Below are 14086 nucleotides of genomic sequence, written 5' to 3' on the forward strand. Positions count from 1 at the left end.
CGCAGCGCCAACCTCTGACTAGCCAGCGTTCCCGTCGTTGCCTGCTGTTTCCCGCCATGCGGGAGGTCACGTGGGATGACGACCATGGGTCCCTGTGGGGCATTTACCAGCCGTTTTGTGAGCCGCGTCGCAACTATACGACACCCCCGCCCCCAGAACCGGCAATCAGAGTGTTGCCGTCATTTGCATTGCAGGGGTTGAGTCTCGACTGGTTGGCTAATGTCTACATGGGCTGGTTTCAGGCAGTCGAGGGTGAACGTTTTCTCTTTGCTGGCAATTGCCCATCGATCAGCTGTTTGAGGGCAGTCAGTGCTTCCGGCCTGGGGTGGACTAGATTGGTGGCGTAGGCCAGAGCATCTTATGCCTTCTGGAATGCCTCCAACACCTCCTTGTCCCAGGCAATAACTTGATTTTTCCCCACCTTGATGATGAAAAAAGGGTACATGATCTGAGCTGCTGCCAGTAAGAATTGATGGTAGAAGTTAATTATACTGGCAAATTCCTGCAGCCACTTCACAGTGCGAGGTTTCATGAACCGCCTAACGGCCTCCACCTTTTGGGCAGTGGTTTCGCCCCATACCTGTCAATAGGATGCCCCAGCAAGTCAATTGTGTCCAACCTGAACTGACACCAAACTGAACTCCTGCAGATGAGTGAATAGTTGTCTGAGGTGGTCCATGTGCTCTGTATGGTTGCGGCTGGCAATAAGGATCTCGTCCAGGTAGCTGAATGTGAATGGGAGATCCAGGCCCACTGCTTTCATCAGCCACTGAAAAGTCTGAGCAGCGTTTATAAGCCCAAAGGGCATCCTCATGAATTTGAACAGGCGGAAGGGGGGTGTTTGTGGCGATTTTGGGTATGTCCTTGGGGTGGACTAAGATTTGATGATAACCCCTAAATAGATCGACCTTTGGCAGTAAAGTCTTGGATATGGGGCACAGGGTATCTGTTCGGTATGGTGGCCTTACTGAGGTGTCCCGCTGCCTTCGGGATCATGTACAGGGGAAAGGTTCAGGGGCTGTCTGACCATCGCAATCTCCCCAACTCCTCCATTTTCTTAAATTCTTCTTTGGCAAGGGCAAATTTTTCTGGGGGAGGCGGAGTGTCCTGGTGTAGAGCAAGGGACCCCTCAGTGAGGATGTGGTGCTCTACCCCATGCTTCAGTTCTGCGGACAAGAATATGGCACCACAGTTGTGGGGAACTCCGCCAGGATGTGTGTGTATGCGATGTCAGATAGCATGATGGAGTTGAGGTGGGGGGCCAGTAGTTTAACTTCCCTCAGGGGCATAATTTGAAAAGTGCACCAAACACTGTCCTTTCAAGTCTACCAGCAAGCAGTGGGCATGCAAGAAGTTGGCTCCCAGGAGTGGTTGAACTACTGCCATGACTGTAAAAGTCCACTTAAATTGATAGCCAGCAAATCATAGGGCCATGGTGTGGGTGCCATAAGTTCGTATAGAGGTGCTGTTCTCTGCCCTCAGTGCCAGGCCCGGCTTGGCATTCCAAGTTGGGGGGGGGGGGGTAAGGACACTTATTTTAGCACTGGTGTCCATGAGGAACCGCATTCCTGACAGAGAGTCCCACATGAGGAGAAGGCTGTCACGTTGGCCAACTGCTTCAGCCATTAATAACATTTGGCCATGGCGTTTTCCAGAAATGCACAGGGTGGGCAGCATTGATAGACCCCCGCATTACATCATTGATGATAATAGCAATATGGCTGGGTAGGGGGAGTCCACTTGCCTCTCCATCTGCTGTGGCCTTGTTGCCTACTGGGGTCAGGGCTTGGCAATCTGTTTCACCGAGGTGCTGTTTTCTTTCTTTGCTCTCCAGAGCACATCAGCCTAAGCTGCGACTTTATTCAGGTCGTTGAAGTCCACAAGCAAGAGTCAGATATCCTCTGGCAGCTGCTCCAGTCGAATCTGCTCAAAGAGCAGGCAAGGCCTGTGCCCCTTGGCGAGTTTGAGCATCTTACTCATGAGGGTGGACCATCTATGTGCAGCAAATGTGAGGCTTGCTTACGCCGTGATAGCCTGAAAGTGCAGATTAGTAGCTCTTTGAGGGCACCATATTTGCCTTGCTCCAGAGACTGCCATAGGAAATCGAAGACCCCCGCTGCCATGTCCTGGTTGAATGAGGACACTACATATTAGTAGCAGGTATCGGCGGTGGCAACCTATTGAAGGTGGAACTGGGCCTCAGCCTGTTCGAACCACATGTGTGGATGCGACGCCCAGAACGTTGGTAGATTTAGCGAGACCATGAGGGGAGCTGTTTGGTCCATCATCTTTGGGTCCAGCTGCACACTACGTGAAGTGGAGTAAGAACGACACACACACACAGTCAAGTTGAGGTTGAAGACTGATTTATTGTACTGCCAGCTCTGCTTATATTCACGCCCTGCCTCTCACGACAGCAGCAGCGTCATCGCAATACCAGCCTTCGACTGGCCAGTGTTCCCACTATTGCCCGTTATTTCCTGATGTGCAGGAGGTCACGTGGGACGACGGCTATTGGTCCCTGTGTGACTCTTCTGATCACAGCGTTCGTTGGCCATTGTGTGAGCCAGGTCGTGACTCAGTTTGCGAGCCACTTCAAATCCTTAAATGAATCTTTGATGGAATTTGCTGCTAAGGAGTCTGATGTGGATGGGTCGAATCTCTTCCTCAACCTGATTGTACGAGTTTTGTGTCACCTAATCCTATTTCCTGATGGCTGCAGTGAGAACAGTGCATGTCCTGGGGTGGTGTGCATCCTTGATGATTACTGCTGCCCTCCAACGGCAGCATTCCATGTAGATTTTTTCGACAGTGAAGAGGGTTTTGCCTGTGATGTACTGGGCCATGTGCACTACCTTTTGCAGTGCCTTCTGCTCAGAGGTATTGGGGCCCCTATACCAGGCTGTAATGCAGCCAGTCAGCACACTTTCCAGTAGATATCTGTAGAAGTTTGCCGAGGTTTTCGATGTCATAACAAAGCTTCGCAAACTCCTGATGTGCTTTCTACAGAATGACATTCATGTGTGGGGTCCAGGAAAGCCCCTCTGAAATATTATCTCTCTTTCCTTCTGAATCCCTGGATGTTTCTTTCGATGTTGGTTGTTGACAATAATTTTACGATTGATTCAATATTTCAGGGAAGAGAGCAAAGAGGAAAGACTGAGAAAGATTGTTACATTATATTAGAAGACTTAAAATTCTGATATGGTACAAGTATTTGCAAACACAAGAGAAGTGCTAAGAAAAAATAATGGAGAAATTTCTTTTCAGAGCTGGATAAACAAAATGCCACAGTGACCTGAAAAAAAATTCTGTTTTATTCCAGGCCATTACTGTGATGAACTTAATAACAGGAATACTTCATAAATTCACGTCCAGTCCTGTTTCCCTTACCTTACCAACAAGGTACTGTTAAACTGAAATGGATGGTTGATAAGAAAATAAACCTGCTATTTCCCGGGGCCGGGCGAAGGGTAGACGGCGGCGGCTCCGAAACGGGCAGGAGCAAGGGGGAGACGGCGGCCCCGGCCTCGGTCGAGTGAGGCAGGTGGAGGCCCCGATACGGGCAGAGAGTTGGAGGCGGCGGCCCCAGTCCGGGCACAGGGAGAGCAGCAGCGGCCCCGGCCCCGGTCCGGGCGAAGGGTAGGCGGCGGCGGCCCCGATCCGGGCAGGAGCAAGGGGGAGACGGCGGCCCCGGCCTCGGTCGAGTGAGGCAGGTGGAGGCCCCGGCCCGGGCAGGGAGTGGGAGGCGGCGGCCCCAGTCCGGGCACAGGGAGAGCAGCAGCGGCCCCGGCTCCGGTCCGGGCGAAGGGTAGACGGCGGCAGCCCCGATACGGGCAGGAGCAAGGGGGAGACGGCGGCCCCGGCCTCGGTCGAGTGAGGCAGGTGGAGGCCCCGATACGGGCAGAGAGTTGGAGGCGGCGGCCCCAGTCCGGGCACAGGGAGAGCAGCAGCGGCCCCGGTCCGGGCGAAGGGTAGGCGGCGGCGGCCCCGATCCGGGCAGGAGCAAGGGGGAGACGGCGGCCCCGGCCTCAGTCGAGTTGGGCAGGCGGAGGCCCCGATCCGGGCAGAGAGTGGGAGGCGGCGGCCCCAGTCCAGGCACAGGGTGAGCTGCGGCGGCCTCGGCCCCGGTCCGGGCAGTATGGACCGACCTAGGAGGGGAGGCAGGCCCCTCCAGCCCGGGTAAGAAACCTGCATAGGAGAAGGCCACTCCGATATAAAACCTACGACCCAAGGACCTCGCTGCCACGTCCCAGCTTGCTCGGCCACGGCACACGAACCATGGGTGTAAAGGGTGGGGCCAGTACTGCGCGCACTGCACTCCACCTAAAGGCTCCTTTGCGCAGGCCCGAGGACAAGTCCACGTCCTCCCCCTCCACGAGCCTGCAGCTGACGTGGTCTTTTTACCCCCTCCATAAATCTTCGTCCGCGAAGCTAAGCCAAAGAAGAAATAAAAAAACAGAATTTAGTCCATCTAATCCCTATTGGTGTCTATTTCCATATGAGATATGTATTCAATTTCTTTTCACTTATTTATTCTCCTTTTCATTAATTATCTCTTGAGAATAGATTTATGAACCTAGGTTTTATCATAATGGTGTATTCTATGGGATAAACAGATTTTTCCCAACATAAGTTTTTTTTTGTAGGTTTCCCAGCAACCGTCAGTTGGATGAAAAGGGAGAAGATTCTCTGGCTTGAAACAATGCAGCTGTATTGAACAGTTGAGGTGAGCCAACAGCAGGAAGGTCTCAGAGCAGGGGACATTCACGGATGGGGTTTGTGAAATGAGAAGGTGTTCTGATGATGGGGAAACTACTCATATAATGGGAAGGTATTGATATGTCACAAGATAGGCATTCACTTAATAGCTTGTTGGATCTGGTTGAATCACTCTTTTTCTTCCTACACTTAAACATGTCTCCATCCCTTCTTGGCAAGGAGTTCCTGTAGGAAAGCCTAATCACCCTATTTATGAAAATGATATAATTGTCAACATGAAGGCACATGAACTCATTATCACATTAAGAGAAGTCCTTCTTCAAACAACTTCTACCACCATCAACTCGGCCCTTACCCACATATCCTTCATTACCCTCCCCCCCTCCACCCCAGGCATAACAAGAACAGAATTCCCCTTGTCCTCACTTACCACCCTTACTAGCCTCCATTCCCAAGATATCTTCCACTGCCATTTGGCCACCTACTACTTGATCCCACCAACAGACACATATTCCCATCTCCTCCCCTCTCTGCCTTTTACAAGGACCATTCCCTCCATGACTCCCTCATCCACTACATTTTGCTTGTTAATCTGCAATTGATTTCCTAGTGTTCACCCATTTCAATTCCCTTGCTGATATATCTGTCCATGATCTCCTGCATTGCCAGACTGAAACCACTGGCACAATGAAGGAACAACACCTCCTCTTCCATCTGGGCACCCTCTAACATGATGCTATTCACATCAACTTCTCCAGTATCCATTAAAACCCCTCACCCCATGTTTGTCCCCCTGTCTCCTTACCTCTAGTTCTATCTCTCTCTCTCTCTCTCTCTCTCTCTCTCTCTCTCTTCCTTTTTCCCTCTGACACCTTTCACAGAGCCAAAATTATTTCTCAATTTTCCTCCTCTCAGACCAATGAACATATTTTGTTTCCGTGTGTTTTCACTAGAATCACAGTATCTGCAGACTTCCGTGTTTCTCTGAAATAAATGAGTTGCTGGATTAGTGGATTATAAATAACATGATAAGGGCACAATCATTTAAAGTTAAGGTGATCAGAAATTTCTTCTCAGAATTTGGTGAATTACCATAGCCTTCCATCTTGAAAAGATATGGAGGGTGGATCAATGGAGATGGAGAAACATTGAAAAATCAGAATTTTGAGCCTTACATGCAGGGAGGTGACATCAACAATAACTCTTCCAAGTGATGTTGACCCCATGGTCTCCCACATGCTGGGAGGGTATAGAATGTAGACTTGAAGAAGCTAATTTAACCCTAAAATTGCAACACTGGTAACTCCGATTTTTTTTTCCTATTACTTACTGTCGACTTCCTCTCTTGATGCATGATTTGAAGTATTTGGTATGTACAGCTCAAATAGTAAAGCAGAAAATTGACCAGTAAAGCCATTGACCCACATGTTTTTTAGATCCAAATGGTATATCATATATATTTTGATTATGTGTGAGGGAACTTCCATGCAAGTTACAAGAAATATTAAGGTTCAAGATTCCCTTTGTCAAATGATAATACTATAACATTTAATATATATGATATCCTTCAACTTTTGTCTATGGTATGGCAAATTAAGAGTCCCCTTGATGTTCCCTGGCACCCTGAACAATAAGAGAAACAGTCCCTTCAGAGACACTGAGCGCGCAGAAATTCATCTTCAGCGCTCCTGCAGCTGCTAGACTCCTGGTCAAACCTCCACTGCGATCAGGGAGTTTTCAGCAACCAAGGCCCTTCAGGAACCCCTCTATCCCTTAATACCCTCTTGAATCCCAACTGCGATGCCTGGTTCTCATGAGCCGGTCTCCAGCAGCCCAAAGCCCGTGCGTCCTTCATCTTCAAGTCACCACCTGCAAGTCCTTTGACCACAAGTCGGCAACAACCTGTAGACCCTCAATGTAAGTGCTTCAGCCTTTGAGCCCTTTCTGGTCTGTTGACATGGTTACCTTCTCTGTTGGGTCAACTCCCATGCTTCTTTGAAATTGGAGGTGTCCTTCCCAATTCAAATTACTAAATTGTATTTAGAAATTTTCAAGCTCTATATTTAGATAAAAGATTGATTGAAATAGCTTCCATGGTGCGTCTTGTTAAATCAATTATCCTGCTCTTATTCCCCAATAGAGTTGACTATGCCTTGGGATTTTTATGCATACATGTTCATCTTTTCCACATTGTTGAACTGTTGTACACAACTTCCATTCCTCAGTGTCTATTGATAATCATTGATGGAGTTTTGTATTGTACCTATCCTCATCCACCTGAGAATTTCTGTAAGTGTTGGCTTAGTCTATCATTCTCTCTCTTTTAGTGTTTTCTCCCATTATCCTGCCAAGACGAACCTTACCTGGAGTCAAAGCATTTCCAGCAACAACTTCCCAGTTTTCCCCTCCACTGCAAGGTTTGATGAATGCTATATTTCCACTCCCTCCTCTTAATTACCTTTTACTTTGGATATTTTGGTGATCCTTTCTCACATTAAAAGAAATCTTGCCTTTGCTCATGTTTCCATTTGCTACTTTAATTTCTCATGACTTTTTCTGCTCTTGCTTGTGGTTTATATAATGATCATCTTCAAACCCATGTGCATAATTGATGTATTTCCTACTTAAGAACCAACTTTGAACACTGGTAATTAACAATTACTTGCAATTCCTCATTAGCTTCTGCTTCCAAACCTGTACTCAGGTTGAATTTTTGACCAAATTTTCCAACATCAAATCATTTTGCACGTAGCACCCAGAAAGAAGCTAGGGATTGGTTGTGTGTGTGACTTGTGTGCATTATGTGAAAGTGTGATGTGTGTGTGTGAGGTGGATGTAGTGTATATCTGATCTGGGTGTATGGTCCACATTTTGAAGGATCATTGGAATTGATTATATCCAAGAAAAGGAGGTGGGTTATTGAACTATTGGTTCTGTATGCTGTTGGCATTCTTTCCCTCAATTTAAAGCCAGGCTTCATCCTTTTGATTAGTTGTAAAATCAAACATATCTGTGAATGTAATGCAAAGCACACTCAGGAAAGGTTACAAAGCATCTGTTAATCATAAATTGTCAACAGTCCAATTTCAAAAAGGCTGGCCGAATCTAAATGAGAAATTTGTAGCATTTAGTAGCCAGCTGTAAACAGGATTCTTGAGGGAAATACAGTGAGTAACCCTTCACAAGGCAGAACAAAGCTTGAGGAGAGCAAGCTCGGCTCCGAACTGGCTGATTAAACCAAACCTTTGGTCTGGTTACCTATGATATGTTTCTTGATACTGAAATTGGAAAGTAGAGGGTGAGATGAGAGAAAGGAGAAAGAGGAGATTCTGGGAGGCAAAAGAAAGAATGGAGGGACAAAGGGAAAAGGAGTAGAGGAGAACAGAAGCACAAGATTGTGACAGAGATATAGAAGGGTGCAAACTGGAAGAGGGAAGTGAAGATGAGAAGAGCAGGAAGGATTGGAAGGAGGAGTGGGAAAGTCAGCAATAAAGGATTAGGGAGATAGGAAGTGGGGGAGGAACGTGAGGAGGAAAGGTGTGGTGAGAAGGAATAAGGAGGGAGGGAAGAAAATAGGAGGGAATCAGAGAGGAGAGAAAGAAAGATCAGAGGAAAGACAAGATTAGGAATCATGGAGAGAGGCAGGGAGAGAAAGTGAGGAAGAAGTTTGGGTAAGGGAGAAAAGAAATACTCATATCCCAATACGGTTGGTAAAGATGAATATAAAATAAATTAAAGTTTATAAACCAAAATATACTTATTAAGCAGTCTGATGGTGTTAATCGTTTGAATTTAACACTTTTAATTACACTTTATGTGAAATGGTATTAACATGAATATGTTGTGACAAATACAACAGCAATATTATAAGTGCAAGCAAGATTGCACAATTCAGTAGAATTGCTTATAACCTTCATTATATTGGCACTGACTTAATTTTTAATCCCATATTTGTGGAAAAACTTATTGGAAAAAATGCGATTGATTTGTGCTAACTGTAACCCTTACAGGATCTACAGATAAACACATCTCTAAGACCTCAGTATAGATTTCAAAAATCCAAGCAGCACCACAGCCACTTCCTGATCTAAGCATAAATCAACATTGTTTTAATTTATCCACACACTAAGCACAGTCAAATCTTTGCTTAATTTCACTTTGACATAACAGCTCAATTTAGAAATCTAATCCTTTACTGTAAAACAAGTGCCTGATGAAACATTGTTTCATATTGCATGATGAAATGATTAATGAGATAAATAAACAGTTAATTAGATATTTACTATCTAAGTCTAGGAGTAAAATGAACTATAATGTTCCTGGTACAACAGTTTGAAATGAACAGGATTTAAGCACATCTTTAAAAATGTATTTTTGGATCATAACTTGAAATGTAATAATTATTCTCATGCAATATCCACTTTCTTGGTTCCTTTGCTAATACTTGATGTAATTAGTCTTTCAATAATTCTTAGAGATATTTTCTAAGAATGGCAAGGCACTAGAAACACTTCACAAGAACATTCAAGCAGAAGAAACCCTCAATAACACTTCTCTTTCATACCATTCGCCTTTTTTACTACTTGCTGCACCTGCCTCCCCACTTTTAATGACTGATGCACAGCGACACCCAGGTCTCCTTGCATCTCCCCTTTTCCTAATTGGATATCATTAAGATAGTACTCAGCCCTCCCATTCTTTCCTCCAAAGTGGATAACCACACACTTATCCACATTATATTGCATCTGCCATGCATTTGCCCACTCACCCAACCTGTCCAAGTCACCCTGCACACTCTTAACAGCCTCTACACAGCTTACAATTCCACCCAGCTTCGTGACGTCTGCAAACTTGGACATGCTGTTTTCTATTTCCTCACTAAATCATTAATATATTTCGTAAATAACTGGGGTCCAGGCACTGAGCCTTGTGGTACCCCACTAGTAACTGACTGCCATTCCGAAAAGTACCCGTTTATTCCTACTCTTTGCTTCCTACCTGTCAACCAATTCTCTATCCACCTCAATACCATATCCCCTATACTGTGTGCCTTAAGTTTGTATAGTAATCTCCTGTGTGGGACCTTATCAAAAGCCTTCTGAAAATCTAGGTAAACCACATCTACTGGTTCTCCCCTATCCACTCTACTAGTTACATCCTCAAAAAATTCAATAAGATTAGTCAGACACGATTTTCCCTTCATAAAACCATGAATTCTGACCAATGAATTCAGCACTTTCCAGATGTGCCGCAATCACATCTTTAATAACTGACTCTAACATTTTCCCCATTACTGATGTCAAGCTAACCAGTCTATAATTCCCTGATTTCTCTTTCCCTCCCTTTTTGTGCTTGGTTATCACTCAGGAATGTTCTTGTCAGTTTTCAGAGAGAGATTTGTTGTTCGCTGGACACAAAATCATTCTTTCTAATCAGCCACGTCAGTGTCTTGCTGAAGAAACTTGCCCCATCAGATAATAACCTCTTTCTTTCAGGTCACCAGAGTGTACCTTTATGTTTCTCTTATTTCAAGTGAAACATTAGAGAGCCAATCCTCTCCTTTTGCATGAACCACAAGGGCTTTGACCAGGCTGAACTAAGCACTCAAAACCCATCTTAAAAATAGGGTTTTTCCACAAGTTTGCCAGCTTGTCCTGTTCCAGTCCCAGCTGCTGCTGCTGAATTGAATTCCCTATCTCTCTCTCTCTTACTCTCTCTCAAAAAAGCCTGTTTGACTCTCTCTGCTAGTAAAACCACATGATCCTCTTAGAACAGCAAACTGCCCTCAGATGGCCTGTGGATTTGATGAGTTCTTTCATCTGTTGCTTTTCAAAACAACAATCCCTTGGGCACTCTTCAAAGTTTTTGCAAAGGCACTCGGAGCTGGCCTGTCTAGCTTGAGTATTGTAAATGAGATCTGTTTTGAAGTGTTTGTACATGACCTACATTAAAAAATAAACTGCCCCAATTTATCTCCAAAAAATATATCTATATACAATATAAAACACAACATATTCTGTCACAATACTAACTTACTTTATCTTTATACTTGTAGCATCCGTTCTTTCAGAACCAATCCTTACATTATCATCAGATTTGCTGAAAAGGAAAAAGCTATTTTTGAATAGAGAAATGAATTCTATCTCACAGAGGCCAAACATCATTTCCTAGTCACGTCTATCTTTAAATCTTAATCCCACCACTGTCTCCCATACCAGAGTGACCAGTGGTATTTGTGAGAAAAAGTGAAAACATAAGATAAACTCAGCTGGTCAAACGAAGCCTTTTTATATATAGCCAAGATAAAAATGCATTAACTGATGTTTCTGGCTTGAACCCTTCATCAAGGTATGGAAAAACATCGACCGGCATCTTAATAAAAAGGTAAGGGGGTGGCGTTGGGGGAACAGGCATGATAGCAAAGGCAGAAGGTAATAAGTGGAGAAGGTCGGGAGGGTACAGCAGAAGACAAGAGGAGGAGAGATGGCTGGGTGAATAGTGAGGCAAGGGGGTGGAGAGCTGAAGTAAAAATGACAGGGGAAGGGGGGAAGAAGTGAAGAGAAGGTTAGCAGAAACTGGAAAATATAGTGTTAATGCTATATGGCTGGATAATACCCATATGGAAAATCAGATGATGTTTCTCCAATTTACGGGTGCTTTTGATCAGATAGAACACGAGGCCATGGATAGATAGGTGAGTATGGGAGTGGGATGCAGAACTGAAATGATTGGCCACTGGGAGGTCCCTTTCAGTGGTGCAGACAGAGCAAAGGTGCTCAGCAAAACAATATCCCAGTCTGTGCCCAATCTCTTTGATGTAGAAAAGGCCACACGCCAAGTTCCACAACTACCTCGACTACCCTTCCTCACACACTGCAAGGATTCTATTCCATTCTCTCTATTTCTCTGTCTCCACTGCATCTGTTCCCAAGATGAGGTCTTCCAGTCCAGTCTTCCTGAAACATCTGCCTTCTTCCACATCTCCTCCATTTCCTGTTCGTCTGCCCTGATCCCCCTCTGCCTGCAGACACAACATACACAGGATTCCTTTTGTCCTTATCTACCACCCAACCAGCCTCTGCATCCAACACATTATCCTTCAGAATTTCCAACACTCACAACAGGATCCTACTACCAGACATATCTTCCCCTTTCTTGTCCTCGCTGCCTTCTGTAAGGATCACTCCCTCTGTTAATCCCTTGTGCTACCAATAACTTTTTCAGAAGGTCTAGACTGAAAGACCTTATCTTAGGACTATCCCATCAAGTCCACCTGTATATTGGAGGAACAACACTTGATTTTCTTGTCTGGGCACTTTCCAGTTGGATGGCATTAATATCAGCTTTTCCAGTTTCTGGTCTCCCCTTCCTCCTCCCTTCTCTTCCTTCTATCTTCTTTCCCTCAGCTCTCTATCCCCTTCATTCTCTATTCATCTAGTCATCCTTTATCTCCCACGCTGCTGTGCCCTCCCTCCATCATCCATTTATTAACTCCTGACTTTGCAACCATGCTCCTCCACCTTTGCCTCCCCCTTTAACTTTTTATTCGTATGTCCATACCATGAGGAAGGGCTCAGGCGTCAATTATGTATTTTTATCTGTGCCATATAAAAGACACCATTTGATGTGGGTTTCTCCAGCATTGTGTTTTAACTTCAACCACGGTGTTTGCAGACTTTCGTGTTTTATTTCTGACCAATGGTGATTGTCATCAACAATAACTATAATGACATCATCACGGTTCATAAGTTTGCAGATGGCAACTAACTTGGTGGTGCAATGGACAGTGAAAAAGGTTTTGTGTGATTATAACATGATCCACATGAATTGGGATAGTGGGCAGCATCGATTAGAGCATTGAATACTGGAGCTGACATCTCATGAGCAAGACATTGCTGAGACCATACTTGAGTATTGTGAGTAGCTCGGATCAAACAATTGTAGGAAATACAGCAACACTCTAGAAAAGGTGCAGAAAAGATGCACAAAAATGTTGCTGGGAGTGGCGGGCTTGAATTATAATAAGAGCCTAGAGAGGGAGGGACTTTTCTCCCTTAAGCATAGAAGGCTGAGGAGGGAGAGATTTGTAAAATCAGGAAGAGCACAGAAGTTATAAAATGGTCATACTCTTTTTTCCAGAACCAAAATCAAAAAACTAGAGGGCATAAATTTAAGGTGAGATGTGAGCGATTTATAAGGGGTACAGTTTTCACAGAGATAATGTGCACATGGTAAAAGCTGGCAGAGGAAGCTGTAGAGGTGCATATACTTTTAATGTTTGAGAGACAAATGGAGAGATACAGGAATAGGAAAGGTTATAAATTATATGGGCCAAATGCAAGCAAATGGGACTTGCTTGGGTCGTCAACTTGAGTAGAAAAGCTTGTCTCTTTATTCTAAAACTTAATGATGCCACAAACTTATTTCTTTGAGAGTTTTTCCTTTCACAAATTCTCATCTTGAAATGCACCAGGCCCTGCACAGTCTGCTTCTACCTCTTGGATAAAAATCCACAACAGAAATGTTCAGGGAGACACATTGTGCACCCTCCTCTTATCCAATTGAACTGATTTCTTCCTCTTTAGCTTAACTCCATTCTTTCTCCTTTTGTCCAGATTATTTCTAGTTATATCCAAGACATAACTCTTCTGAATTTGCTCTTCCCTAGTTTCATCAGGCTCATCTCTCCCATGGATATGTGATCCTTCTGCACCTCCCTCACAGAGCGAGGGTCATTGCTTTTTCCTTGAATAGATAAGCAGCCTGTACCCTTCCAGCAACATACTCATTTGTTGACAGAACTCACGCTTAAATTGAACAACGTCACCTTTAACTCCACTACCTTCCTCCAGATTAAAACATTAGCTTCAGGAATTCAGATCTGCCCAAACTAAACCTATCCATTGTGTGAGTGCTTCTCCAACCCACTACACTATTTTTCTGGTACATTGGCATAAATATTGCTGTTTGTACCCTGTTCATTTCCACCTTGCTCTATTGTGAGTTTTCCCTTCTCATTCCGCATTTATCTCTCTGCATCTTAGATACGTTTTCCACAAAGGTTGAAACTGTTACTATTGTAGTTAGTGCAACACTATTATAATGCTGGTGACCTGGGTTCAAATTTGCCATTCTCTCTGAAGGGGTTTGTATGTTCTTCCTGTGACCTGTGTGGGTTTTCTCCATGAGCTTCAGTTTCCTCCCATGTTTCAGAATTCACAGGGTTGGTAGATTAATTGGGTGTAATTGGGCAGCACTGATTTCATAGAAAGGCCTTCTATCATTCTGCATCATTAAGAAAATTAACACCTCTCTACATCTGCAGACTCCCAAAGCTATCAATGATATTTCATCCCATCCTGCC

General features: G+C 44.6%; 1 long non-coding RNA gene across 1 annotated transcript in view; it reads left to right on the forward strand.

The window, feature by feature from the left end:
- The first annotated feature begins 12489 nt into the window (after positions 1–12489).
- The window catches only part of LOC138742389 (uncharacterized), a 47718-nt gene continuing 46121 nt past the window's right edge, over positions 12490–14086 (forward strand). Inside the window, exon 1 of the long non-coding RNA XR_011344143.1 lies at positions 12490–12638. This is a non-coding gene — a long non-coding RNA (uncharacterized lncRNA). The remainder of the gene's footprint in view (positions 12639–14086) is intronic.

Source organism: Narcine bancroftii, chromosome 1, assembly GCF_036971445.1.
Source record: "Narcine bancroftii isolate sNarBan1 chromosome 1, sNarBan1.hap1, whole genome shotgun sequence".
NCBI classification, from domain to species: domain Eukaryota; kingdom Metazoa; phylum Chordata; class Chondrichthyes; order Torpediniformes; family Narcinidae; genus Narcine; species Narcine bancroftii.